Genomic DNA, 27,506 nt, shown 5'->3' on the forward strand with positions numbered 1-27,506 from the left:
TGCTTTCATTTTAAGGCAATATAAACGGTTTATATGTAAAAAAAAAGGTAAACTATTGGAATCATTGGAAACTAATGAACCAATTTAACCTTCTTTTCCATTGATTTGATAACCGGCATGCCGCAAAGGATGGACATTGGATGGAACTCTGAAATTGAAAGTAAGGTTATGTTGAATCGATCAAAATACGTTTTTAAAAAGTAAACTTTGTATTAAATAAACAGTTTATTGTGAAAACGTGTGCGACCACAGCGGTTGTTTAATTTTCCAATGTATGCGCATCATGACGGTGTAGTTCGCGACTGTACTAAAAGTGAACCCAAAACGATTTGTGATGTATTTTTTTTTTCTTCACATTTCCAACAGAATGCATTTCACTCGATATTGTTAAAGCTCCGCGTGTTGTCAAACAACATTGTGACAAAAAAATGAGTTATTTTTGACGGTTTTGTCGCTTTGGGAAACGCAATGGCTCAAGTGGATTGTCACTGTCATATTGCGGCTCCAGAGTTCAACGAAGTGAGTACCAACCACGACGTCATTCGGGAAACATGAGTGACGGTAATCAATCGGTTTGTGTGGTGTTTGGGAGGAAGAAAGGTCGTTTTTCATTCTCGAGGAGGTTACTCGTTACGTTCGCGTCGCCTTGTCAATTCGTCTGTAGTTTGAGGCGGTGTGTGTGTGTTTGTACCAAGTCCACAGGAGTCGATTTGACGTGTAAAATCGTTCTTATTGTATATAACGTGGATGTAAAAGGAAGTTTTACTGCACTCACCGTGGAGGCTGTAAACTGGGCCTACATGGAAAGGCTTGTCATGGAATCTCACAACAACAGTTTACCGGGTGTGTTTGGATCCATCGACCAACCCCTTCCAACCTGAACGTTTAAATCCCTCCCCCGTCCATTCGAAGCCTTCAAAGCCCCTTCACATTCCCACCCTCCCACAAGTCCTCAACCACTACCCCATGATGACTCCTCAAGCTTCTCCTCCAATCCCCTCCCCCATCACATTGCCTTCCCCCCTCACACTCCTTCTCCCCCCCTCACACTCCTTCTCCCCCCTCACACTCCTTCTCCCCCTCACACTCCTTCTCCCTCCCCTCACACTCCTTCTCCCTCCCCTCACACTCCTTCTCCCCTCCCCTCACACTCCTTCTCCCCTCCTCACACTCCTTCTCCCCTCCCCTCACACTCCTTCTCCCCTCCCCTCACACTCCTTCTCCCCTCCCCTCACACTCCTTCTCCCCTCCCCTCACACTCCTTCTCCCCTCCCCTCACACTCCTTCTCCCCTCCTCACACTCCTTCTCCCCTCCCCTCACACTCCTTCTCCCCTCCCCTCACACTCCTTCTCCCCTCCCCTCACACTCCTTCTCCCCTCCCCTCACACTCCTTCTCCCCTCCCCTCACACTCCTTCTCCCCTCCCCTCACACTCCTTCTCCCCTCCCCTCACACTCCTTCTCCCCTCCCCTCACACTCCTTCTCCCTCCCCTCACACTCCTTCTCCCCTCCCCTCACACTCCTTCTCCCCTCCCCTCACACTCCTTCTCCCTCCCCTCACACTCCTTCTCCCCCCTCACACTCCTTCTCCCCTCCCCTCACACTCCTTCTCCCCCTCACACTCCTTCTCCCCCTCACACTCCTTCCCCTCACCCCTCACACTCTCCTTCTCCCCTCCCCTCACACTCCTTCTCCTCCCCTCACACTCCTTCTCCCCTCCTCACACTCCTTCCCCCTCACACTCCTTCCCCTCACACTCCTTCTCCCCCTCACACTCCTTCTCCCCATCCCTGCCCCCATCACACTGCCTCTTCCCCTCCTCACACTCCCCTCACACTGCCTTCACATTCCCACCCTCCCACAAGTCTTCACCCACGACCCCATGACAACTCCTCAAGCTTCTCCCCCCCCCATCCCTGAACCTCAGTATTCTTGTGTATTTTGTCACTGACAATACCTCAAAAAGTGTTTTTACCAGGTTTGGTAAAAAGTAAACAAACAAAATAAAAGCCCGCTTTTGATTCCAACCAACCAACTTTTTATTGCATCAGACTTACCACGTCGGTTTATTTATTTCACACTAGCAAATACAACCTATCGCTTCACTAAGGCGCTGGGGAGAGGAGGAGAGGGGAGGAGGAGGAGGAGGAGGGAGGAAGAAGGAGGAGAATGAGGAGGAGGAGGGAGGGGGAGGGAGAGAGGAGGAGGAGGGGGAGGGAGAAGGAGGAGGAGGAGGAGGAGAGAGGAGGAGGAGGAGGAGAAGAGGAGGAGGAGGGGAGGGGGAGGAGAGAGGAGGAGGGAGGAGGGAGGGGAGGAGAGGAGGAGGGAGGGGAGGAGAGAGGAGGAGGGAGGAGGAGGAGGAGGGGAGGAGAGAGGGAGGAGGGAGGCCCCCCCCCCCCCCCCCCCCCCCCCCCCCCCCCCCCCCCCCCCCCCCCCCCCCCCCCCCCCCCCCCCCCCCCCCCCCCCCCCCCCCCCCCCGGGGAGAGAGGAGGAGGGGAGAGGGGAGAGGAGGAGGAGGACGGGGAGGGAGAGAGGAGGATGAGGAGGGAGGGGAGGGAGAGAGGATGAGGAGGGAGGGGAGGAAGAGATGAGGAGGGAGGGGGAGGAGGAGGAGGAGGGAGAGGGGAGGGAGGGAGGGAGGAGGAGAGGAGGAGAGGAGGAGGGAAGGAGGGAGAGGGGAGGAGGAGAGAGGAGGAGGGAGGGGGAGGGAGAGAGGAGGAGGGAGGAGGAGGGAGAGAGGAGGGAGAGGAGGGAGGAGGAGGAGGAGGAGGAGGAGGAGAGGAGGAGGAGGAGGAGGAGGAGGAGAAGGAGGAGGAGGAGGAGGAGGAGGAGGAGAGGAGGAGGAGGAGGAGAGGAGGAGGAGGAGGGAGGAAGGAGGAGGAGGGGAGGGAGAGGAGGAGGGGAGGAGGAGGGAGAGGAGGAGGGGAAGGAGAAGGGAGGAGAGGGGAGGGAGAGGGGGAGGAGAGGGGAGGGGAGAGGAGGAGGAGGGAGGAGGAGGGAGAGGAGGAGGAAGCGGGAGAGAGGGGAGGGAGAGGAGGGAGGGAGAGGAGGGGAGGGGAGAGGGAGGGAGGGGAGGGGAGAGGGAGAGAGGAGGGAGGGGAGGGAGAGGAGAGAGGAGGGAGGGAGGGGAGGGAGAGAAGGGAGAGGAGGGAGAGGAGGGAGGGGGAGGGAGAGAGAGGGAGGGGAGGGAGAGAGAGGAGAGGGAGAGAGGGAGAGAGGAGGGAGAGAGGAGGAGGGGGAGGGGAGAGGGGGAGGGAGAGAGGAGAGAGGGAGGGAGGGGGAGGGAGAGAGGAGGGAGGGAGGGGAGGGAGAGAGGGGAGAGGGAGGAGGGAGAGGGAGGGAGGGGGGGGAGGGAGAGAGGGAGGGAGGGGAGAGGGAGGGAGAGGGAGGGAGGGGGAGGGAGAGAGGAGGGAGGAGGAGAGGAGGGAGGGAGGGAGGGAGAGGGAGAGAGGAGAGAGAGGAGGAGGGAGGGGAGGGAGAGGGGAGGGAAGAGAGGAGGAGGGAGGGGAGGGGGAGGAGGAGGGAGAGGGAGGAGGGAGAGAGGGGAGGGAGGGAGAGGAGGAGGGAGAGGGGAGGGAGAGAGGAGGGGAGGGAGAGAGGGAGGGGGAGGGAGAGAGGAGAGGGGAGGGAGAGAGGGAGGGGAGGGAGAGAGGAGGGAGAGGGAGAGGGGAGGAGGGGAGGGGAGGGAGAGAGGGAGGGAGAGGAGGGAGGGAGGGGAGGGAGAGAGGGAGGAGGAGGGGGAGGGAGAGGGGAGGGGAGGAGGGGGAGGGAGAGAGGAGGGAGAGGAGGGGGAGGGAGGGGGGAGGGAGAGGAGGGAGGGAGAGGGGAGGGGGAGGGAGAGAGGAGGGAGAGGAGGGAGGGGGAGGGAGAGGAGGAGGAGGGGAGGAGGAGGAGGAGGGGGAGGAGGGGGAGGGAGAGGGGAGAGGAGGGGGAGGGGAGGGAGAGGAGGAGGGGGAGGGGGAGGGAGAGGAGGAGGAGGGAGGGAGAGGAGGGAGGAGGAGGGAGGGAGAGGGAGGGAGAGGAGGGAGGAGGAGGGAGGGAGGGAGAGAGGAGGAGGAGGAGGGAGGGAGAGGGAGGAGTGGGGGAGAGGGAGAGGAGGAGGGAGAGGAGGGAGGGGAGGGAGAGGAGGAGGAGGGAGGGAGGAGGGAGGAGGGGAGGGAGAGGAGGAGGAGGGAGAGGGAGAGGAGGAGGGGGAGGGAGAGGAGGAGGAGGAGGGAGGGAGGGGAGGGAAGGAGGGGGAGGGAGGGAGGGAGGGAGGGAGGGAGGGGGAGGGAGAGAGGAGGGAGGGAGGGAGAGAGGGAGGGAGGGAGGGAGGGAGGGGAGGGGGAGGGAGGAGAGAGGGAGGGGAGGGAGAGAGGGAGGGAGGGGAGGGGGAGGGGAGGGAGAGAGGGGGGAGGGGAGGGAGAGAGGAGGGAGGGGAGGAGAGAGAGGGGAGGGAGGGAGGGAGAGAGAGGGGGAGGGAGGAGGAGGAGGAGGGGAGGGAGGGGAGGGGAGGGGGAGGAGGAGGAGGAGGAGGAGGGAGAGAGCAGCAGGAGGGGAGGGGAGGGAAGGGAAGGGTAAGTAGATATGGAAGGGGCGGGATAGTGGCGGGAGAGAGTGGGATAGGGGCGGCGGTGGAGAGAGAGAGAAGAGAAGAGAAGAGAAGAGAAGAGAAGAGAAGAGAAGAGAAGAGAAGAGAGACAGACAGACACGAGTGGGGAGTGAAGGGAGAGGAAGAGGAAGGGGCGGGATAGTGGCGGGAGAGAGAGGGATAGGGGCGGGATAGTGGCGGGAGAGAGAGGGATAGGGGAGGGATAGGTGTGGGAAAGAGAGGCATAGGGGCGGGAGAGAGAGAGAGAGAGAGGGACAGGGGCGGGAGAGAGACAGAGACAGAGACAGAGACAGAGACAGAGACAGAGACAGAGACAGAGACAGAGACAGAGACAGAGACAGAGACAGAGACAGAGACAGAGACAGAGACAGAGACAGGAGTGAGGATATGGGGGAGTGAAGGGAGAGGAGAAGGAGGAATGTCGGCAGATCTGACGCCCAGCTGAACGTCCATCTGAGAGACGGCACATACATTAATGAATCACCCTGCCTGTGAAACACCGGGATGACAATTTCCAGCTGAGTCGGGATTCGAACCCAGGCGAGACAGTGAATAGTGAGCATGTGTACTTCTCCGCTATCCTGCCATGATCTGACGATTCATTGCTTTATGAAAACTAAATTGATCTTAGCAGCAGTCCCGACTGCAAAATAAATAAATAAATAAATAAAACTTTCATTTGGCCAATTGGCACATTCTTTGACACTCATCTCCTCGACCTCTGGAGAGTTGTATGATGGAGGATGTCAGTGTGGGGGGGGGGAGGAGAAGGCAGCGTGATGGGGGAGGGGAGAAGGCAGCGTGAGGGGGGGGGAGAGAAGGCAGCGTGAGGAGGGGGAAGAGGAAGGCAGCGTGAGGAGGGGAGAAGACAGCGTGAGGGGGTGGGAGGGGGAAGCAGCGTGAGGGGGTGGGAGGGAGAACACAGCGTGAGGGGTGGGGGAGAAGGCAGCATGAGGGGGTGGGGAGAAGGCAGCATGAGGGGGTGGAGAGAAGGCAGCATGAGGGGGTGGGGGGAGAAGGCAGCATGAGGGGGTGGGGAGAAGGCAGCATGAGGGGGTGGGGGAAGGCAGCGTGAGGGGGGGGGGAAGGCAGCGAGGCAGGGAGGGAATGCAGCGAGGGGGGAGGCAGCGTGAGGTTGGGGGAAGGCAGCATGGGGGGAGGCAGCGTGAGGTTGGGGGAAGGCAGCATGAGGGGGGAGGCAATGTGAGGGGGAGGGAATGGGAAGGCAGCATGAGGGGAGGGAAATGGAAAGGAGACGCGAGGAGAGGGGAGGGAATGGGTCAATGACATGAGGGGAGGGGAGGGAATGGGAAGGCAGCGTACCAGAGCTTTACCGGGGCAATAAAACACGTCCAAACAACAGGGTTTTCCTTCTAACCGCCATGTTCTGTGTAAAAACCAGGCGGTAACATTTAAAAATCAAAACTAATGCTATTTGGTAAAGGCTTGCCTGCATGCAGCCCCCCCTCACACATTCCTCCCCACGGTCCCCCCCCATTCCTCCCCACGGTCCCCCCATTCCTCCCCACGGTCCCCTCCCCCAGATTCCTCCCACGGTTCCCTCCCCCAGATTCCTCACCATGGCACCCTCCCCCACATTCCTCCCCACCCCCCCCCCCACATTCCTCCCCACAGCACCCTCCCCCCAGATTCCTCCCCACGGCACCCTCCCCCACATTCCTCCCCACACCCCCCACATTCCTTCCCACGCCCCTCACATTCCTCCCCACCCCCCCCACATTCCTTCCCACGCCCCCCACATTCTTCACGCACCCGCAAAATCCGCGCACCACGGGCCCAAGTTCGAGTTCAGATTGTGTGCCCACGAAACCTGTTCACCGCACACACGTAACCAAGAACAGGCACACACCCCATGGAGAGTCATTTGTTCCCATGTCTACCACGTCCATGTGTGCTGTCTTCATATCTCTTCACTTGCAGAAACTATCTACTATTAATATATTGGCGGAACTATAATAGCATATTTATGTTAATAGCGAATGTCGTGAGCTTCATACTCAACGCGTGCACATGAGAGAATAGGAAACAACAACAACAATAACAACAGCACAATACCTTGGCAATTTGGAATCCGTGTCGTCGGCTATGACTCTTTTGCTTCCGGTTTTTGTCATGGGGGATGATGCATGCCGGGAGATAAAGGCATCGTCGGAGACATGAAAGACCCAAATATCAGACATGGTGTATATTCCCTCCAGTGATTTTAATAAAGATATCTCCCGCATCATCAAAAAATAATTTTTAATCGTGATTTACATTATTTGATCGCTGATTCCGAATCCAGGCCGAAGTAACCGGAAATTGCGTATACAGTTGTGAACAAGTTGTAGGTAAAGTGAGACGCGAATGTAAGAAGAATTCTACGTTCAATGTAGTATTTATTTTTTTTATATGAGATCCTGTTCTAGTTGGTGTAGTTGTAGTTGTGAAGGTAATGTTGAGGATTTTTTTTTTTCAGATGAGATCCTGTTCTAGGCGGTGTAGTTGTTGTGAAGGTAATGTTAAGGTAATATTTATTTTTTCATAGCAAAAAGACTAATTTGATATATTTAAGAAGCGAATGTAAGAACAATTCGATGTTCGCTTCTCGGCTTTGCCTATTCCATATTAAAAATCATTAATTTGTTAACATTTTCGGATTTCACTCCAGATTTCAACACTTATTTTGTTCATCAGATCCGATTCTCAAATCCGACATATTTCGATTATATACTTTAATTAGTCCATGAGAGTAGATCGTGTTTCCAAATCGAGGCATGGTTGAATCGGCCGAACAAAATGGTGGCTGAAGACTCCAGGAAGCACAGAGGTCTGACCAAGACGGTGTGTCGCCATCTTGATAAGGCTTATTTTGGGTTTTTTTGTGATGAGCACTCCCTAAATCAACTTCAAAAGGGGTGTTTTAATTAACCCAAACACCCAATTTTCACTCTCGCACTTCATTGGAGTTTTCTTAGTGTGCATACAGTTTCAGGCTGCTAGATTTTATAGTTTTAGAGTTATGGAAGAGATGCACACACACACACACACACACCCTTTTATTAGTTTAGATCGAATGTGAATTCCATGTCCATGCACATGTGAAATAGTTTGTTTATAAATCCTGTATTTTCACAATAATCGGCCTTGAAAACGGTCTAAAACCAAACTTGCGTTCATCTTTCATTGACTTCAAATTGCTCATCTCTTTATTTTGGTGGTGTGTGCGTCTTATCGAGTCGGGAAAAATACACCGCATAATAGACCACCCGTTCAGTTTTTAAATGTACAGAAACTTTGAAAATTTTCTTTGGGCGCGGTGTATAGTAGATGGCTGCCTTGATCACTCCCGAAAAAAACAAATGAAATTGCTCGTTGAGCAAGGAATTTCCGGAATAACTTTGTCATATCTACATGATTTCTGAAAAAACAAACACCTGGAAATCAATTTGGTTCTGATAAGTCGATAGTGCTACTGTTTAATGAGTTATAGCACTTAGTTTGGTCATGATCATAACTTGGAAGTCAATCGTACTTGAAATGGCGTTTTTATTGCAATTTGAAATTTTTGACTCGACCCCCCCATGACATTTGACCTCCACCACGAAGAAGGGTGTTGGTGTGACACCCCCAATGAGACATGGTTGGATGCAGTATTGGAAGATGCACATTTTGGATTTGATTTGAAGTCGATACGACCATTTTAACGGACGTTATTGCGAAAATAAGAATTTCGGTTTTTCGGTGACCTTGACCTTGACCTTTGACCTAGATTCACCAAAAACGACAAGTGTCTAAGTTGGACCATGGCCGACGTCTGTACCCAGTTTGGTCATGATCGCTGAAACGGTGTGGCTGCTACAGGGTAAACAAACAAACAAACAGACAGACAGAATGACACACACACAACCGACCAACATAATTGCCGAAATCTGAAGGCGGTAATTAACAAACACGCATTACCTCATTTCCTCTGCAGGGGTTGTATTCAAAACGTTCCTTTCTTTCATGATAGAAGACTTGTTGTTCAGTCTTTAAATGTACACCAGCGACCACAAGCCTAAGGCATGAAGCCTGAGGCCTACGAATAGCGCCCAAAATGGCGATTGACATGTTACAATTGTGGGTGGAGTCAGGCCAGCTGTTCAACCAATGGGAGGACAGAGAGAAACAGTATCCAAGTACAGACTATTTTGATATGAGTATGTCAGCAACCCCTGCTAGCAACGATTCTCCAATCAACCAACGTTTACTACTACTACCACTACCACTACTACCACTACCACCACCATATCAATTGTTTCCACCTTCTTGTGGTGTCGCTTGAAAAATGTTTTGGCCCAAAGCTTTCATGACATAGGATCTTTAACATCGACCGACGAATGCGAGTGGAGGGGTCTTTCGGCTTCATGTCCATCCAAGGGATGTCACACACACCTTGCCCTGTCAGCAAAGCATCAAGGTGACAGTTTGTCGATGGGTTGGGATTAATACCTGAACGATATAGTGAAGAAGCGAGTGCAAGTACCTCCAGGCTGTCCTGCCAGCCCATTCACCAACTAGTGTGAACAGATGGGACATCCGGCTTAACGTCGATTCGAGGGACGGCTCACTTTGTGATGTAGTCGGGTCTGGAATCGAACCTGGAGCAGATGGCTCAAAGGCGGCAAGTACATCATCCTGTCTGGCTTAGCAATCAGCTTTATTTCCCTTTGCATGGAAACCCCAACAAATGAATGAAACATTAAATGAGAAGCATGGATGCTCACACAGTAAGTGTATAAAACGTTTTGAGTGAGATTCGACGTTGTTTTACACTAAGAGAATATTTGAGATCGAAAGACGCATGAAGTGAAAGAAAATGATGAATAAGTCAGTCCTTCAGCAGAACAAATGAACATGATGTACGTTTTGAGCTCCACATGACGAAAGGTGCTACCTCTCTGTACGCCGTTGGCAATGCATACCAGGATGTTGATCATCACCATTGTTTTAGATGTGCGTGACTTGTTACATGTATGTGCGTGTGTGACAGAACCAAAGCGTATCGACTTTTTGGAATTGTTGTTTTGTTACTTATTCATCAATGTGCTGAATTATGTTTGTAATCGGTAGTTGTGATGGGTTAGCAAAAATTAACTCTTTCAAACTTTTGTTTCAAGCCTTTGTAAACTAAGTGTCGATGATGAAACATTTCAAAAGTGTCTGAACGTCGCTCATCATTTTCGCAGTTTGATAAAAGGAAATAAGTGTGTGTGTGACTGTGATTGTGTGTGTGTGTGTGTGTGTGTGTGTGTGTGTGTGTGTGTGTGTGTGTGTGTGTGTGTGTGTGTGTGTGTGTGTGTGTGTGTGAGATCTACATATGCGAGTGTCAGAAGTTGGAACGGAGTCCTCCCGGGAATCGAAGTATCCACCTCCGATTCATGGACCAAGTCGTGAAGTTTTCTAGTTACCTCCAACACCGAAGGCGGACGGACGTTATGTTTTCATCCCTGTCTGTCTGTTGGCTGCTCTTAGAGCACCCTTATTCTGGACATCTCCATCTGTCTGTCTGTCCGTGAAACTTTGGTCAAGCCTAGGGGCTAAACCACTCAACCGATCCCAATGAAATTTGGTAGGTAGGACCAACATTTCTGGGAATCGTGTGCTTTCGAATATGGGACCCCGGGCCCTAGCAACTGCATAGCAACGGCCCTTTAAAGTGGTCAAAAAATCAAAAAAAAAAAATCGAAGCTTAGAGTTCTGTGCGCAATCTATCTCGCTCCCTTCATGCCAATTTGCAGCCCTAACAAAAATATTTGTAGGAGGAGATAGGTTTTGGGGGAGTACATGTCGAACATTTCAGAAACGGTTAATTGCGAATATCTCCAAGAGAAAGAGTCTGATTTTGATGAAACTTGGGTGAAATGTGTACAATGTGGCGAGCATGTACACAAAACTGAATGGTTGCTATGCACACCTCCGTTGCTTAGCAACAGCTAAAATACTTTATCGTACATCGTACACTTATTATGGACTGTACAAAAAAAATCAATACCTCCGAGGGACCTGTTTATTTTTGTGCCCAAGGAGAATGTCTTACAGCATCATATAAAAAAATAAAATCTTTAGCGAATAGATAAATGGAATTACCAGGGCTGCCATTTGTTACAGTCTCTTTGGAAACATGCCTGAAATTTCACAAGGCGGGTTTCTGGGCGCAAACTAAGAGGGCTGTGATAATCATATTGATTGATAGCATGTACATGAATATCGGCTAGTCGCGTCGGCCAGCTTTCCATCGAGAGCGAGCAGCCACGTCGCCTGCCGGCTTGTCTGTCTGTCTGTGAGCAGAATATTTCAAAAGGTTCCAGACGGATTCGGCCAAAATTTGGTGGACAGGTTGGGTATGTGACAAGGACAAATTGTTTTTGATTCTGGGCACGATCTGGATCCGGATCAGGCATATTGGTGGGATACAAAATGTAAACTGTTCAGCTTGGTGGAGGTATGTCCTCTACTGAGTGCTGTTTTAGTTTTCTATTTTTCTGTAGTATGCTGAACTTTTCACGCATTCAGCCAGTCCTACAGATGTCATTCTGTGCACTGAGTTGAGTTCCATCAGGACGCTACGTCGTCCTCGTCTCGGCAGGTACAATCACAGGAAGCTCTGATTTTTGTGTATGGTGAGGAGTTTCCTTGTTTTGATATCTAGTTTGTTTGTTTCTGCTTGTGGCCAGTTTGTTATCCCGCAGTTGTGTTGGAACACTGGAACTGCGTGTTGGTCAATGGCTTTGATTGTGTTTCTTGGGGAGAGGTATGTTTTGAGGATCACCCTAATTCTACACAGGTATTCTTTGGTAATTGTTTTGCACATTTGTTTGTGACGTATTTTGTGGCCCTCTTCTATTGCGATGTATTTGTGTGATGCTTTGTTGTCTAGCTCCTGTACTGTTGTACTTAAGTCGATTTTAATGGTGTCCGTTTTTATTGGTTGACCTTGTACGAATGTGGATGTGTGTAGGCCTAGATATCGTTGCAATCGCTGGACTCATCCCAGTTGCCCGGTCCGAATCCTGATGAACCGTGTCAAAGCGGTCGCTCCAGCCAACTGATCATTGCACTCTGAGCGGGGTCCTTGGCTTGTTTTCCACGTTGCCGTGCTCAGGTGGAACGCCCGAGTCAGCCGGCAGACTTGCTGAAAATACCGTGCGCCGGGTTGCCTAAATTAGTGACCTGATCAGTGGTCACCCAGACGCAGGTACGTTACGTGATCGGTACTAGTCATAACCCCAATCGGTCCTTTAATGGGCGTTGATGGCCAATGTGGCTCACAATCAAACATATCTGAAATGACTCGAGATTAAGTAATTACATAATGGTGTATTGGAACAGACAAAAATCGCGCAGGAATACAAAGATCCGATACAATTCGTTATCTACAAACCCCCTAAGCTCCCCGAGCATTGAACGAGCAGTAGCTCCTTATCTTATCTAAAACCTTGAGGCCTCGACATTCCAGTAAGAAAGGACGAGAAGAACCAGAAAAGACAAATACCTGTGATGCTTCTGACGGGACACAGTGAGACCCCAGGTGAAATATGGCCTTTGCTGGAAAACCTTTCCTTCTCACAAGCACAAGCCGGCACGATGGGGAGGCAAGTTCTGGGCATGGCTTGTCACGGTGTGAGGTGGGACCCCAGTGGAAGGAGTGTTGCAGGCAGACTCATGCTGAAGGAAAAACCAGGAAAACTCGTGCAGCGTGGGTCCAGGAGCATTTATCCACCCCCGTGGTCCAAGCCCCCTTTATTATCTCAGCTTCCCTCAGTTTATGATCTCACTGGCCTCACCTCACATTGCTGTTATTGGCTCGCAAGCCCAGTTTGTGGGTGGGGCATCCTGCTGGGACCTCTCACCTCAGTGGTGCTGATAACGCCAATAGGCCATTACACACAGTGGTACAAGTCCCTCAAATACAGTTTCCATGCCATGCAACATGGATGGGGATTACTTGGAATCCATTTATATGAGTTCCAAATAAGTATCTCAGTCGATCACCTTATCCCCAAACAAGCTACATAAGGACTCTGAATGCTGGTCTTCTCCAAGGATCTGGCTTAGCTCCATTCCTCTTCAATGTCGATGAGAGTGACATGCCTTGTTCCACCTCCAGAAAGTTTGCCTTTGTAGATGACTTGCCCTTTCTACCCAAGCAATCAACCATGACGATCTCAGTGGTACCCTGTCCCAGGACTTAAAGGTAACATGGAGCAATACCTCATCTGCTGTGCTTCTGCCCAAACCCAACGAAGACTGCAGTTACCACTTTCCATCTCAGCAACTGACTGGTGAACAGCGAACTCCAGGTTTCCTTTTGCAGCAAACAAGTCGAGAACGTACCGTTCCCCAAGTACCTTGGAGTCGCCATTGATGGCAGCCTCACATTCCGTGAATACCTAGAACGGGTCACAGAAAAGATCAATACCAGGATAAACATCATCTGGAAACGGGTGGTCACAAGCTGGGGATCAAGTGCACACTCTTTACAGTGTGAGCCTTACTCTTGTGTACTCTGCAGCGGAATACTGTTCTCCTGTTTGGGCAGAGAGCAGCCATACAAAACACTTGGACACTGTCCTGAAAACACCTATGTGGATAATCAGCTTTACACTAAAATCACCACCCATGCAGTGGCTCCCAATCCTGTCTAATATGTCATCCCTGATGTGTGCCGGAAGGTAAGAATGCTGAGAGAGTTTCACTGTATCAAATCCAACCTTAAAATTGCAATCCACGAAGACCTGCAGAAGACACAGCGTACAAGTGGCGCAATCTCTGGACAGCCAACATTGCTAACAAAGACCCGGTGAGTGATCTGAAAAGAGCCTCCAGGTTTTGACTTCCCCTGGAAACAGTGGTTTGCGCTCAACAGGATATGTACTCTCCATCTTCTTCTTCTTGCGTATGGCAGCTTAGCTGCCGGGGTAGCTATCAGTTCTTGGAAGCGTGACTGTGTCACTGATGCAGTGCTCCTCCACCAGTACACACTGGTACTCATTTCGCCGACCTCGGAAGGATGACAGGCTGAGTCAACCCCCTGGTGTATTAATTCAACGGCCAACGAGGCTTGAACTCAGGACCTTCGGATCTCAAGCCACCACCCTAACCACTAAGCCAACACCAGGCTCTGAACTCTCCATGCAAGGCCATCACACCACCTCCACAAATGGAATTTCAAACACTGCCCAGCCAGACTATTCATCACATTGTGAATGAGTAATACTTGCGGAAATTTAATGAAGGATTTAGGGCAATCCCCCAAACCAGGCGGTGGGACTTAGGACAATGCACCAAACAACATACAGTGCTGGGACTTGGTTGTCCAACTTAGACACATCTGTGAGCTGTAATTTATCATATGTAAGATTAAAATAGAAGATTATCCCCACATGCAGTCTGTGCTCATCAATTTTTAATGAGTGGTTCATGAAAACCCACAGAAACTGCCAAATGGCCCATATGGAAATCGTACTTGTTACAAAATGTTATATTTGATTAAAATTGCTGTTTATGGTTGGAAGTACTTTTGTACTTTATTTATGACATAACCAACCAACATTCAACCAAATTCATTTCGCATGACAAAAAATATTTCATGTTTTTGTCGAAAATGTGACGAATATGAAAATATACCATTTAGTTAAGAATAAGAAACGGTGTCCGCCGATGGTCATTTGTGTGCTGTGTGTACCGTGTTGGAGTCGCTCATTTATTTGCCTGTTGATCATCATCATCTTCAGCAGATGTGGAGTCATCAACCAGATCCTCTGTCAGATCTGCCCAAAGGGTTTGACAATAAACTGGAATACAACTCAGTAGAGTGCACACCTCCACCAGACTGAACGGTTCACACTTTGTATTCCACTCAGAGGTCGGATCTGGATCTGGACTTGAACAAAAATTTTAATCAATTTGTTATTGTCACCGAACCAGCTCATCCACCTAGTTTTGTTCGAACCTGCACATAAATTTTTTGAGATATCGATTTTTAGCCCTATAACTCGGTGGTGAAGACTCATTTAAAATTTTAGTATCCAGATATGGATCTTCACCAAAATTGAGTCGATTCATCCTTGTCACACACCCAACCTCTCTACCAAGTTTCATCCAAATTTAAGATATCCTGCTCGCAAAAAGAACAAAAAACAAAGACAAAGAAACACTGGTGAATACTTAACCTCCGTCCATCTCCGTCCGGTGGTGGAGGTGATAAAACACCGTTTTCAACACAAAATTAAAGCAATTGTTTGCATTCATATGTGTTGAAAATAAAATAATGTAACCTGTCATTGGTACGTCATGTAAACTTGCAAAGCTTCAGCTACATCGGCTGGCCCGAAGTGAAACTTGAAAGCGAGCGACGTTTCATATCTCGCCTTGAGCACCAAATTTCTTGGCCTTCCTCCTGACTTAATGCTGACGTCAAAGAAGCTTTGGTGACACTAGTAACGGTAGCCTATCTCATCATTTGTCGAGTGAGCATTGATGCACGATTGCACATCTTCAAAATCGGAACCGAGACCGGCTCCCATGTCTGCGACGACTTTGCTCTCTGCAGTCGTACTCCTTCTAATCGGTCACAAAACTGACGAATCGAAGCCGGAGTTTGTTGGTAAACAGAATGAAATTATTATTTGTTGAAGAAGCAAACTGCATAACGCAGAATGTTGTCAAAAACTCAAGCAGTCTTCTTAACTGAGTCAACAGATGTGGACGCCACCGTATTGCTTTAATCGGTCGTCATGCCAGATAGAACGTCACTTGTGATTGGTCAATCATGCTAATTAGCGACAGTTGTATCACGATGTTGTGTGATTCTTTTTGTCTGATGCACCAAATTTGTCACGTGAGATCATGAACATTTGAATATTCCTCGTCGAGATTCTATCCATTTTTTTTCGATTCATGTGCAATATTTCACTGTGAGATAACGATATTTGAAGAAAGTGTTATATTATGTAATTATTGTGAAAAAATGAAGTTATCCCCAGCTTGAAGATGCGAAGTCAGGACATATTGCAGTCGAAAAGGTCAGGAGAGTTATCGCTGAGTTTCCCAACAAAACACATGCCAACAGCATCGATAATCTTCATAAAGAACATACAAGACAGATTACAGAGGGATAGAACATTAGAAAAAAAAACAAAGTTTCAAGGGAAAGCGGTTTTAGACACACATGTGGGAAAGGCTGACAACGGCTTTCAAAACGAACAACGATGCATTTCCTGATGAATAAGCTTTTTACCTTGTGCTTATGCCAATCCATGCACAAAGGAAAACAACTATTATGCTATGCAAAGTTACCCCGTAGAAGGCATCTTCAAAAAATCTAATGAATTCATCCTTGTCACACACTCAACCTGTCCACCAAGTTTCATTCGAATTTGTCCACAACTTTTTGAGATATCGTTTTTTTGGCCCTGTCTCTCAATGGTGATGAATCGCTTGGAAATTATATTATCCAGATCCAGATCGTCACCAAAATCGAATCAATTCGCCCTTGTTACACACCCACACGCACCTGTCCACCAAGTTTTGTCCATAACTTTTTGAGATATCCTGCTCACAGACAGATGGACGGATGAAAACATCACCTCTCTCCACAAGGGGAAGCATCTCCACTCTACCAGTTGCACTTTCAAAACCACCTTTTCTTTTTATCTTTAAATCCTCCTCCTCTCCCCCCCCTTTCTGATATGGTTCGATGTAACCAATTTACCCACCACTCCTTGTGCTTGTGCTATATGCAGTTTGGGCCTGGCCCTCAAATTTTCACTCTGTGTCCTGCACAATCTTGGGGCTGGGAAGTGTGTCTGCATCAGCAGGCCTCTGCCTGCTCTAAAATGCGGCACTCCTGGACCGCTGGGGCCACCTTTACGAGCTTCCTTGCCCCGCTAAATTCTGGGAGGCCCTTTCTGGCTTCCCTTGCACGTGCCCTCTCTGGTATGTAGCACCTCGAGTATTCTCCCAGGTATTCAGGCCGACCACAACAAATCTTGGTGCCCCTCTGAGTTCCAGTGGCGTGCACTCCCAGCACCCGGAGTGCCCTTCCTCAAACTCCTACTTTCATGAGCCACGCCCCAGCCCTTCAATTTACTTTTGCACCCTTTTATTAGTTAAACTTTTACTTCTTTCAGCACCAACACCAGAACGGCATCCATGTTCCAAAACAGCGGAATCCCCTTTATCTACTGTACCTATCTCACTTTTTGTCAGAGGTCCTTCGGTCACCTAGGACACATTGTGCCATGACCCAGGGCCGTAATGGATAGTGTTGGGGGAGGTGAGGTGTCTGATACCGAGTCGGGGGGACCATAAACTTCATAGACTTAATGGACTCTCAGGAGCAAGAAGAAGAAGAAGAAGAAGAAGAAGAAGTAGAGGCCGTCCTATACTGTACATCCACCTTCACCCCAACCACATGTTCTTCTGAAAATTGCATCTGGCTTTAGTGCTGTTAAGTTACATGTATTAGTGGATGAATTTGTAGTACCAGCGGAGCGACGCATTACTTTAGGATTGAATGCTGTTTTGAAATTTTTTGTACATGTGGGATATCAGACAAGAGTGGGAAGTAGTCTTGTGTGATAAATGGGGTCATGCCCAATATCGCTCCCTCTTTTGAGTGCAGACTCTGAAGAGGCTGAAGGAGGAAGGTGGGGGTGATGTTGTGGAAATGGCTACTGGGGGTTAATAGTGCTTCGAATAGAGAAGTTATTTCCTTAAAGTGAATGTCCAGCATAAGCGTAAAGTAATTATATTTGTGATATGAGATATGCATTGCTTTTATGTCTCGTAAATGAGTTCTACCTTTCCAAATGTCTGTGTCTAGAATTACCAAACCTTTTGACCCTTTTTTTTTTAACCATTCTGCCCTTTGTAATGTCATTTGTGTTGTTTGAAAGCATTCGCTCGGCCTTGCGACACAAATTTTGGCGGCAAAGCATCGAGCCCAGTGGCGGCTGCGAGCAGCCCAGTAAGAAAGGTCACGGACAGGTTCATCCCACCAACTAGACTGCCCAGCGTCCAATGGTGAATGAGCGGGAGGGGCATGGCACATCATCGGTGACACATGGGTTTGACGGCATAAAGGTGTAGGTGACTCAGAAAGGGGAGGAGATTGCCCTGACCCTATTGGAGGAAGGCTGCGCCCGATCGATCGTCCTGAACGCCTGAGTCGCGTCTCGTCAGGGCCGAAGCCATGCCTCTTTCTCTGTCCTCTCTTTCTCAGCCAGCAGGATGAGAGATTGCTTAGCCTTCTGCCAAGCTGCACGGGACATGATTACTCTTCCAACGCTCTGCACAGATTTGCCCAAACTGTTGTCCTGTCATTCCTGCCTTGTCTATTGTGGAGTGTCTGAGACCTTAAGGCTGAAGTCACATTTACCACGGCGGCCGTGGGGTCTCCAAAATCTACGGCCACAAGCAATTATACGGTGACCGCAGTATTTCCACGGTCACACAATGTATCAGTCACATATGTTTTTATTTTTCGGGGAGCCGCACGGCGTGTTTATAAATTGTGGAGACCGAAAATGTGGGGGTGCCGTACGGTCTTTGATTTGATGTTGCACGGTGACCTTAGGGCGTTCCTGCGGCGGCTATATAATTTTCAAGGCAGACGCAAGGTGCCCGCAAGGCGACCACAGGGGGACCGCAGGGGGACAAAAAGCATCACACAACTCAGGGGAACGTGTGGCCAGACGGACGGTAATGAGTGGGTTCTTTTTTTTTTATTTTATTTTTTTTATTACCAGTTCTTTTGTTTTGGCTTGTCGAATTGTTACGGCGAACGTAGAAATGAAAAAGGTTATAACTCCGCACTATAATTCCACGGCGACCCTCCGGCCTGTAAAATATAGCCATACGGCATAGGGCCACCCTGAGGCCACCTCAGAAACTCTGCAGCCACCGCACGTTTCTGTCAATTCAGAGGGCGTATGGCTGCCGTATCCTTGCTGTAGAGCAAATGTGACTTAGGCCTAAGGAAATAGTTATTTAAGGATCTCCCGTTTGTTTTGCATAGTGGGTGCATATTGATTAGCAGGTAAAAAGGGGTTATCATTATTTTATTATTACATATGTGCATTGCTTCCTTCGGTTTGCTTCCCCATGACCCTTCATTTTGTTGAATATACTGTAACGAATTCTGGCCCGTCTGGCGTGTGAGCGGCCGCGTAACTCCAATCGCAACCACGTCGCCCACCGGACGGAAAATTCAGTCGTGACCCTCCTTGGAACTACCGCCAGGAGCCAGTCACGGGTGGCGGTTTAACCTCACCACAACCCAGTCCGCATTCTACCCGCGCAAAGTAGGGTGAATCGCCGAATGTCGATATACCTAAATACCCACGCGGGTAACCTACCGAGGGGTTGCACCACGCCACAGGTCGGCTTAGAACACGAACCGCGTAAGCGGTTCGTTCCGTGCTACAGGGATAACCAAGCGGTGTTATCGCCGACCTCGACGGTTCAGTGATTCTTCTTTACTCGGGTGTTCAAAACCCACTACTCATTCCACGATGCAAGATGGCACTTTCAAAGGGGAAATAGGACACGACGAACGGGATACATTCAAACAAAGCACATTTATTTATACAGCACGTATGTACAGCCAAGGCAGTCATGCAATATACAGAAAAAGCATGGAAACAAAAGCAATACCACCGAATATGCTTATAGTGTACAGTCACTTAAACAGGTTCTACTTACGGACACGGCGCCACATCATTCACACAGAACAAAAGAAATGACCCCCTTGTAGGCAAGGGGGTAGACGGGGTTCGTAAACCTTTATGGCCGTGGATGACCGAATGGGCCCACGAGACCGCCGCTGGTTACCTGCACCCTCGTGGTGCGACGGTCGGCGAGCTCTCTCCGGCACTCTCCTCTCGTGTGCGCAGGCTTGCGCGCCCGAGCTGGCAAAGCGGTGCCTCCCGTCCGAGCTCATGAACTAGCTGCTCGAAGGAGAAGAACCACCACGAACTGAACTGAACCACACCCTGGCGACAAAAGGCACGAACTGAACTGAACACGAGCTGCCCGAACCGCCAAGAGAAGAGAACTCAACCCCGACCACCAAGAGAGGCGAGGAGAGCCCACGTGCGGTCTGCCTTATATAGCGCGGGGCTCCGCCCTTCGCTCCTCCCCGTTTTCGGCTCCACCTCCCTTCGAGAAGCTTCTCGAAAAGGGGCGTGCCCTCACTTCGACCGCCTCACACCCCGTGTCCACTAATCGCGAGCGAGCTCCTCGCCGCTTCTCGTGCCAGCCTTGACGGCGGGAAAACTCGCGCGTCATCCCAGTTCTTTTCACTGGGCCTTCGCTCGACGTTTTCGGACGGTTTTTGCGGTGGAAAGGGTCGTAGCGTGCTCTGTCGGGCCAAAATAACGATAGCGAAATAAAAACGGCTATCTCAAAGGGTCGCAGCCCGGTGAACGCGAAGAAAATCCCTTTAAACAACGGTGGGGACCTATCTGCACATAAACTTAGCGTCATAACTGAGCTGGGGACCTTTATGGTGTATTGCGAATTTCCACAGCTGTAACAATACCTCCTTTCGAGAGTGAAGTCTCACTTTGGTGTTTGCTTGATTTGGTGGTTACAAGAGACCCGTTGAGGGATTAATTGGTGGCAGTTCTCCATCCCGCATGGAAGACCGTGTCACATGTCTTTGGATTGCTCAGCTTAATTCAATCCAGAAACATGGTGCTGTTTGGCGTAACGCTCTCCCGATTTTGATTCCCCTGTCTGCATAATAACGTGGCTTTTAGATGCGAGATCCGGCAGAGGGGCTCGTCAAAACGGTCGACCATTGCGTTCACTTTGACGCGAATCGTCAGGCTCAGACCAGGCAACTGGGACGACCGGGCGACTACAACAATATCTCCTATGAAATAATCGTGAGCTTTTCCTTCCCTACTATAATCATGATACAAATACCGGATGCTTCAAACAAAAATTGATAATCTGGGAGGAACACAAAAATGAAAACGACATTTACTTTCCAGCAAAAATAGTTGAGATTGATGTGGAGGTGGATGGTGCTCAGGCTCATCACTAAATTCTCTCATGTAGGGATTGGCCCAAATATCGGAAAGGTCCCCCGATACGAGACATGACATTAAATGACGCATCAACCCCGACTCCCTCTCTGACCTTATCCCCAAAGCACGACAGTCACCACAGGAAATACATTCGGCACAGCAGGAAGTGTATAGTACAAAAGCAAGTCGATGCATGAGCAGGACAACAGGGACTATGTAGTCTGTTGATGTCCATCTTCCACACATTCCCACTAGAATATGAGGCACAGAGTTGAGTGAAGTGAATAACTGAATGTGGTCGAATGTTGTTGAGTGGAATGTTGTTTGGCTGAACTGGAGTCCACTGTGTAATTGCCCCACTTACCCAGTTTGTGTAACCCACCTAAATCTAGTTGATAACGTTTGTGGTTGTTGACCGAAACAAGTTTGAATCTTGTTTTTTTTTTTTTTCAATAGATGAGCCAAAAACACTAAATTTGCATCTTCCTTAAAGATAACTATAATTATTATGTTGTTAATCAAAGTTGTTGTTTTGCCTTCACCGTTAATGTTATGTATTTTTATTTATTTATGTGAACTGAAAAATATATTTGACACAATTTCAAGAATAGATAATCTTTCATCATTCCATATTTCCTTAAGACTTCCAGATGTAGAAAAAAAAACCAGAAGAAGTCCGTGTTATAAGTTTGTTGTCTTTGCAAATCGAGTTTAAACCTCAATCAGATCATAAATTGTCCACAATTTTACCACCAAGTTATTGCACAGTCTTGTAACGTGGCATTTTCGTATGATGCAATGGTTTGCTTGAAGCACACGTCACTGGATGATGCAATCTTTGTAAACAACAACCAGATGAAAGCTGGTCCCACATGAAGTTCATAGAGAATACACAGGATGAAAACTTAAAGAATATTCATTGATGCAAAGCAGTTCTTTAACGTCAAGTTAAAATGCAACTCTCGTTATGAACCGTTTGGTTAAGTGTTTATATTTCTGTTTCATTTTAACACTTAATATGCTGAGGAAGTCTGGAACAAGTTATTAAAAATAAATGTTTTGATGCAAAAACGTCAAATAATTCAGACTTCCAAAAGTCATAGTTGTGGTGGTTGGCGGTCAGTGTGTGGATGCCTGAGTCTTGTGGTCGGGGGAGGAGGGAATTCACATTGAGGGCTAAAAATTCCACGTATTGTTTTTTAAAATATATTTAAAAGTCCAAAATATTGCAATGTATTCTGAAGTTTATGAAGTTCATGTTTTTCTTCACTTCTAAACATACATTAAAACATAATTCCATGATGTTGAAGTCCATCTTTAATCCTAAATGAGAAAAGATTGGAGAAGAATGTTACAAATGGGGTTCAAGAGGTTTTGCAATTCATGTACTACTGGTGTTGGCTTGGGATCTTAGGGTCTTGAGTTTGATCCCTTGTCGACTGTTGAATTAACACCAGGTGGGGTTGACTCAGCCTGTCATCCTTCTGATGTCGGTGAAATGAGTATCAGTGTACTTGGGTAATAACCATTCATCGTAATCTGTGTCGGAGTGGCGACCCGTCCAGGACTGTACTCCTTGCCAATGAAACTCTCGGCAGTCCTTTGCGCCTTCATGGCGTGAAAGGAACGGTATTATTTTTTTTATTATTATTTCCTGTTATTATTATATTACTCGTGTAAAGTCTGTCAAAAATTGTGGAGCGAAGAGCAATCCCCCCCCCCCCACCCCATCACCACCATCACAGCACACTTGTCAACACTTGATTCATAAAGAAAGTTTATGATTATTTTAGAAACTTATTATCAAAGTGATAACAGAATTTCATGTGACTGAGCATAATTACTGATATATGTATATGTATGTTACTGCAAATAAAAACAAGAAAAAGAGCAATCAAAGATTGCAGACCCTCGCCAGGACTTTTGTGTGATGTTTGTGTGGTTTTGTGTGGTGTATGTGTACTGGTGTGTTACGTAATTAATTAGAGACATAATTAGAACTGCCACTTTATAACTGTTGGCAGTGATGACCGGGTACCAAGACATTCCGCTTTGATTGGACACCTGACCCTGACCTATGATGTTTTAAAAACTATTATTAAATTGAATTTAGAATGGGATTGAAATAAATTCAATTCAAATCAAATTGAAGACCAAATAGTGGAGTAATCAGAAGGAACCCAAACAAGCATAAAGCAAAGATGCAGTCATAAGGAGAAACCTTGATAGGATTCACATTTCAGCTGCTACTCCTCTACCCTCAAACCTATCCAGGCACAGCCAAGTGAGCCTTATTCAGAAAAAAGAAAAAAATCAAAAAGATTCCCGATCAAAAAAAATGAAATTCTGGCTGCCAGACCCTGTATCCAATCAAGTTTAAAATTTAAAATGTGTAGTCCCCATCACAACTATATCATAATTGTGAAGTTTCACGTCGATTGATTAAGCGGTTACAGAGAAAACATTACTTAATATTTTCCTTCAATCCAATATGGCTGCCAAACCATGTGACCTATCAATTATTCCTTAACAAACTTGTACACCCAAGGCTTTGGGAACATTTGTGTGAAGTTTCCACTCGATCTGTCCAGCCGTTCTGGAGAAGAAGATTTTTTTGTATGTTTTAGGGTAAATCCAATATGGCTGCCAAACGATGTGACCAATGATGTCATATGTGTGAACCTCTTGCTCTTCATGGGTAGGTGGTCATACTTGTAAAGTTTCTCCTCGATCTGTTCAGCCACTTCAGAGAAGAAGATTTTTGAAGGTTTTTGAAAAAAATTTAATAATAACATGGCTGAAGAATCACGTGACTGATGACATCATCAAATTTTTTTTTTCTGCGGACCATTTTATCCCTAGATGACCCTCCATTTTTCATACTGATCAGATGTCGCATTCCACGAATGCAATTATAACATCATAAAATTGACAACCTTAATCAAAGATCAGGTCGATTGGATGAAAATTGATTATTTTTCAGATTGATATTGATGATCTTCGAAATTTGACCTTGAGTTGACCTTTAACTTTTTGATCTCAAAAATAGTTGGCTTCCCAATTCAGTGGCGCAATGTACAAATCTTGTTCAAATTTCAAGTCAATCGGATGAAAAATGAAGATTTTAGAAATTTGACCTCAAAATCAATAGGCTTCTCAGTTGAGACTACTTTTACAACTTAGTGAAGTTTCGTGAAGATCGGTTTTAAATTGTGACCTGTAGGCGATTGACAGATAGACAGACAGAATAACAAAATTGATTGACCAAGAGACGAGGTGCTTGAAAAATCTTTGATTTTGCCAGTCTCTCTCTCTCTCTGTCGAGTGCAGCCTGTGGCTGCTAGTTGCATCATTGGTTGGGACGCGGCTATCCCGCTGATGCAGTGTCCCCCTTACCAGTACACTGGTGCTCATTTTGCCGACCTCGGAAGAATGACAGGCTGAGTCAACCTCCTGGTGTATTTAATTCAGCGGCCAACGGGGCTTGATCTCAGGACCCTCGGATCCCAAGTCACCACCCTAACCATTAAGCCAACACCAGGCTTTATTTTGCCAGTAACAAACAAAACAAGAAAAAAAAAAGCAATCGGAGATTGCAGACCCTCACCAGCACTTGTTTGTATGGTGTGTTTTGTGTGGCATTTGTGTACTGGTGTGTTACGTAAATAATAAGAGAAAATTAGAACTGCCACTACTGCTGGCAGTGATGACCGGTTACCAAGTCATCCTGCTTTGATGCATCCCCACTTTGATCGGACACCTGACCCTGACCCATGACGTTTTTCATTATTATTCAATTGAATTTAGAATGGGATTAAAATGAATTCAATTCAGATCAAATGGAACACCAAATCGGTACAGTCCGACATTGGAATCATCAGAAGGAACCCGAACAAGCAAAAAGCAAAGATCAAGTCATCAGGAGGAACCTGGATAGGAATCTCATTTCAGCTGCTACTCCTCTACCCTCAAACCCATCCAGGCACACCCAAGTGAGCCTTATTAAAAAACAAAAACAAAACAAGATCATAATTGTGAAGTTTCACATCGATTGATTAAGTGGTTCCAGAGAAAACTTGATTTAATATTTTCTTCAATTCAATATGGTTGCCAAACCATGTGATATCAATTATTCCTTAACAAACTTGTACACACATGCCTTGAACATTTGTGTGGTTTCCCCTCAATCTTTCCAGCTGTTCTGGAGAAAATTTTTTTATGTGTTTTTGGGTAAATCCAATATGGCTGGCAAACCATGTGACCAATGACATATGTGTGGACCTTTTCTTCCTCATGGATAGGCGTCATGTGTGTAACGTTTCGCCTCGATCTGTTCAGCCATTTCAGAGAAGAAGATTTTTGAAGGTTTAAAAAAACAACAGCAATATGGCTGCTGTATCATGTGACCAGTGACACCATCAAAAGTTTTTTTGTGGACCATTTTATCCCTAGATGACCCTCAAAAATTTCCATACTGATCGGATGTAGTTTTCTACATATGCAATTATGACGTCATAAAAAAAAACATCACACTCATTTCCCATGAGGAGTACTTGCTATGTGCCAAGTTTCTATTTTTTCCTTGGTGCGGTTTTAGAGGTAGGGGTCAAATTTTTGTCCGATTTTTCCAATATGGCTGCCCCACTACGTGACCTGTGACATCGTAATTATTAAAACATTCTACATGAGGAGTCACATCAATGGTGAAAATTTCGTCTCAATCCGACAAGTGGTTGCGGAGAATAACACGAAAGTTCTGTGTACACACAGACAGACAAACAAACAAGATGATGATGTCATGCAGAGCACGATAGTTGCAAAATCCATAAAATAAATATGACCTCAAAAATAATTGGTGGTTGAATTCAGGGATGTGTTCTGCAAATTATTTTCAAATTTCAAGTCAATGGAATTAAAATTGAGGATTTTAGCCATTTCTCCTTAGTTGTTGACCTTTTGGTCGATGTTGACCTCAAAAATAATTGGTTGGTTGAATTCAGTGACATGAAATATAAATCTTCTTCAAATTTCAAGTCAATCGGATAAAAATGAGGATTTTAGCAATCTCACCTAAGTTGTTGACCTTTAGCATATGTTGACCTTTTGACCTCAAACAACAGCCTTCTTCCTTATGACAAACTCTACCATGTGTTGAAGTTTGGTGAAGATCGGTTTAAAATTGTGACCTGTCGGCGATTCACAAATGGACAGACAGACAGACACAGACAGAATGAATAACCAAATCGACAAACCATTAAAGTTGAAAAATCTTCGATTTTGCAAATAACAAACAAACGGACCCAAATGCAATACCCTCTTCTTCAGCGAGGGTAAATACGAACGTCTCACCTCTCGCGTATATAGTTGTGAAAACAACCGGAATGGTTATGCAATCAACCCACGTTGAGATGTGTGCAGTCAAAGTTTTTGACGGTGTAAATTCACCTTTCCTGAGAGGAAACAAAATGGTGAATGGTGCCAACACCGATATTGCGTGTGCTCCCTTTCATTGATGAACGAGACGTCACTTCCATGAATGTGAGGTCACTTCCTCCGTGACAGAGAAATATATACAATAGGACTTTCATATAACGCTGACCCAGCAGAGTTTTTGTCATGTCTGGTTGCTGGTGATGATACGTGGGTTCATAACTCGGCGCCCAGAGACCAAGACTGAATCGACATGGTGGAATCACCGGGCAGCTCCACCGCTGGATTGTTATGCACCCAGTCATCTGCAGGCAATATTATGGCCAGCATCTTCTGTGATTTCAAAAGCTGTGCTGCTAATCGATTACATGCCGCAAAATCTACGATGACTGGTCAATATGATAGTGACTCGCTGACCCGGCTGCAGGAAGCCATTCATGGAAGATACCCGAGGATGTTGATCCACGGTGTTTACAGCTGCATGACAATGTGCCGGTTCACAGGGCCAAAGTTGCACAGGCCATCATATGCCATTGTGGGTTTAAACAGTTCAATTATCTATCTTGTATACCATACTTGGTCCCAAATCACTTTTATTTCTTTTGACATCCGAAGTCTCAGCGACGTGAGAAACGGCTTCAAGACGACGATTCTTTGAAATCCACCATGACGAGTGGTGATGGGAGCATTCGGAAGAAAGATTTGTTTTACCAGGACATTGTGAGTTTGAAGAAGAAATGGCCAAAGTGCATTGAGATGAAGGGTGATTACATCGGATGTAAATGTGAAAACTTGCTGTTATCTTTTTTTTTTTTTTTGTACATGCCTGAGTTGCAAAACGTTTTGAACATCCCTTCGTAGTAACATAAAAGTGAATGTAATGATTTTCTTGCCTGTTGTCTGATCTGTGTTTTGTTTTATTTACTTGGTTTTAAAAATGTCAAAGCAGAGTTTTGTCAGTTATCTCAAGTATTTTGTGATTTGGTCTCGCGTAACCTCTCGGCTCGTGTCTCGTGATGATTATGAGTATGAGAGTTCTGCTCTCCAGGAAAATCACCAGCAAGTCACCAAGACAGGTCGGTGGTCTCTGTCTTCTCCCACCTTTCTGGTCTTGCACCCTCTGCTCTTTCCATGCTTTGTCTCTCCCGCACACTCTCCCAGGTTTCTGCAGGGCTCACAACCCACCATCAACCCTCGTCTGGTAAAATTACCTAATTCCAGAATCACTGCTCACCTCCACTCATTTGTTCCTCTTCTTCCCCCACCTGTGGAATCAACCCACCTCCACATTCCCCACCCACCTCCACATTCTCTTCAATCTCATTCTTCCCTCTATGTCTTCAAGACAGTTGTTCACCACCATCTCAGATCGACTGATCCCAATCCAAAACCATGATCTTTCT

General features: G+C 47.2%; 1 protein-coding gene across 1 annotated transcript in view; it reads left to right on the forward strand.

Annotated features, from left to right (window-relative positions):
- The first annotated feature begins 464 nt into the window (after positions 1–464).
- TATDN3 (TatD DNase domain containing 3) overlaps positions 465–27,506 on the forward strand; it is a 111,483-nt gene continuing 84,441 nt past the window's right edge. The window contains exons 1-2 of the mRNA XM_085887320.1: positions 465–519; positions 11,326–11,387. The gene's annotated coding sequence lies outside the window, so the exon portion shown is untranslated. The remainder of the gene's footprint in view (positions 520–11,325; positions 11,388–27,506) is intronic.

The sequence above is a fragment of the Eptatretus burgeri genome, chromosome 7 (genome assembly GCF_056783735.1).
Source record: "Eptatretus burgeri isolate ZD-2024b chromosome 7, Ebu_testis_v1, whole genome shotgun sequence".
In the NCBI taxonomy this organism is placed as follows: domain Eukaryota; kingdom Metazoa; phylum Chordata; class Myxini; order Myxiniformes; family Myxinidae; genus Eptatretus; species Eptatretus burgeri.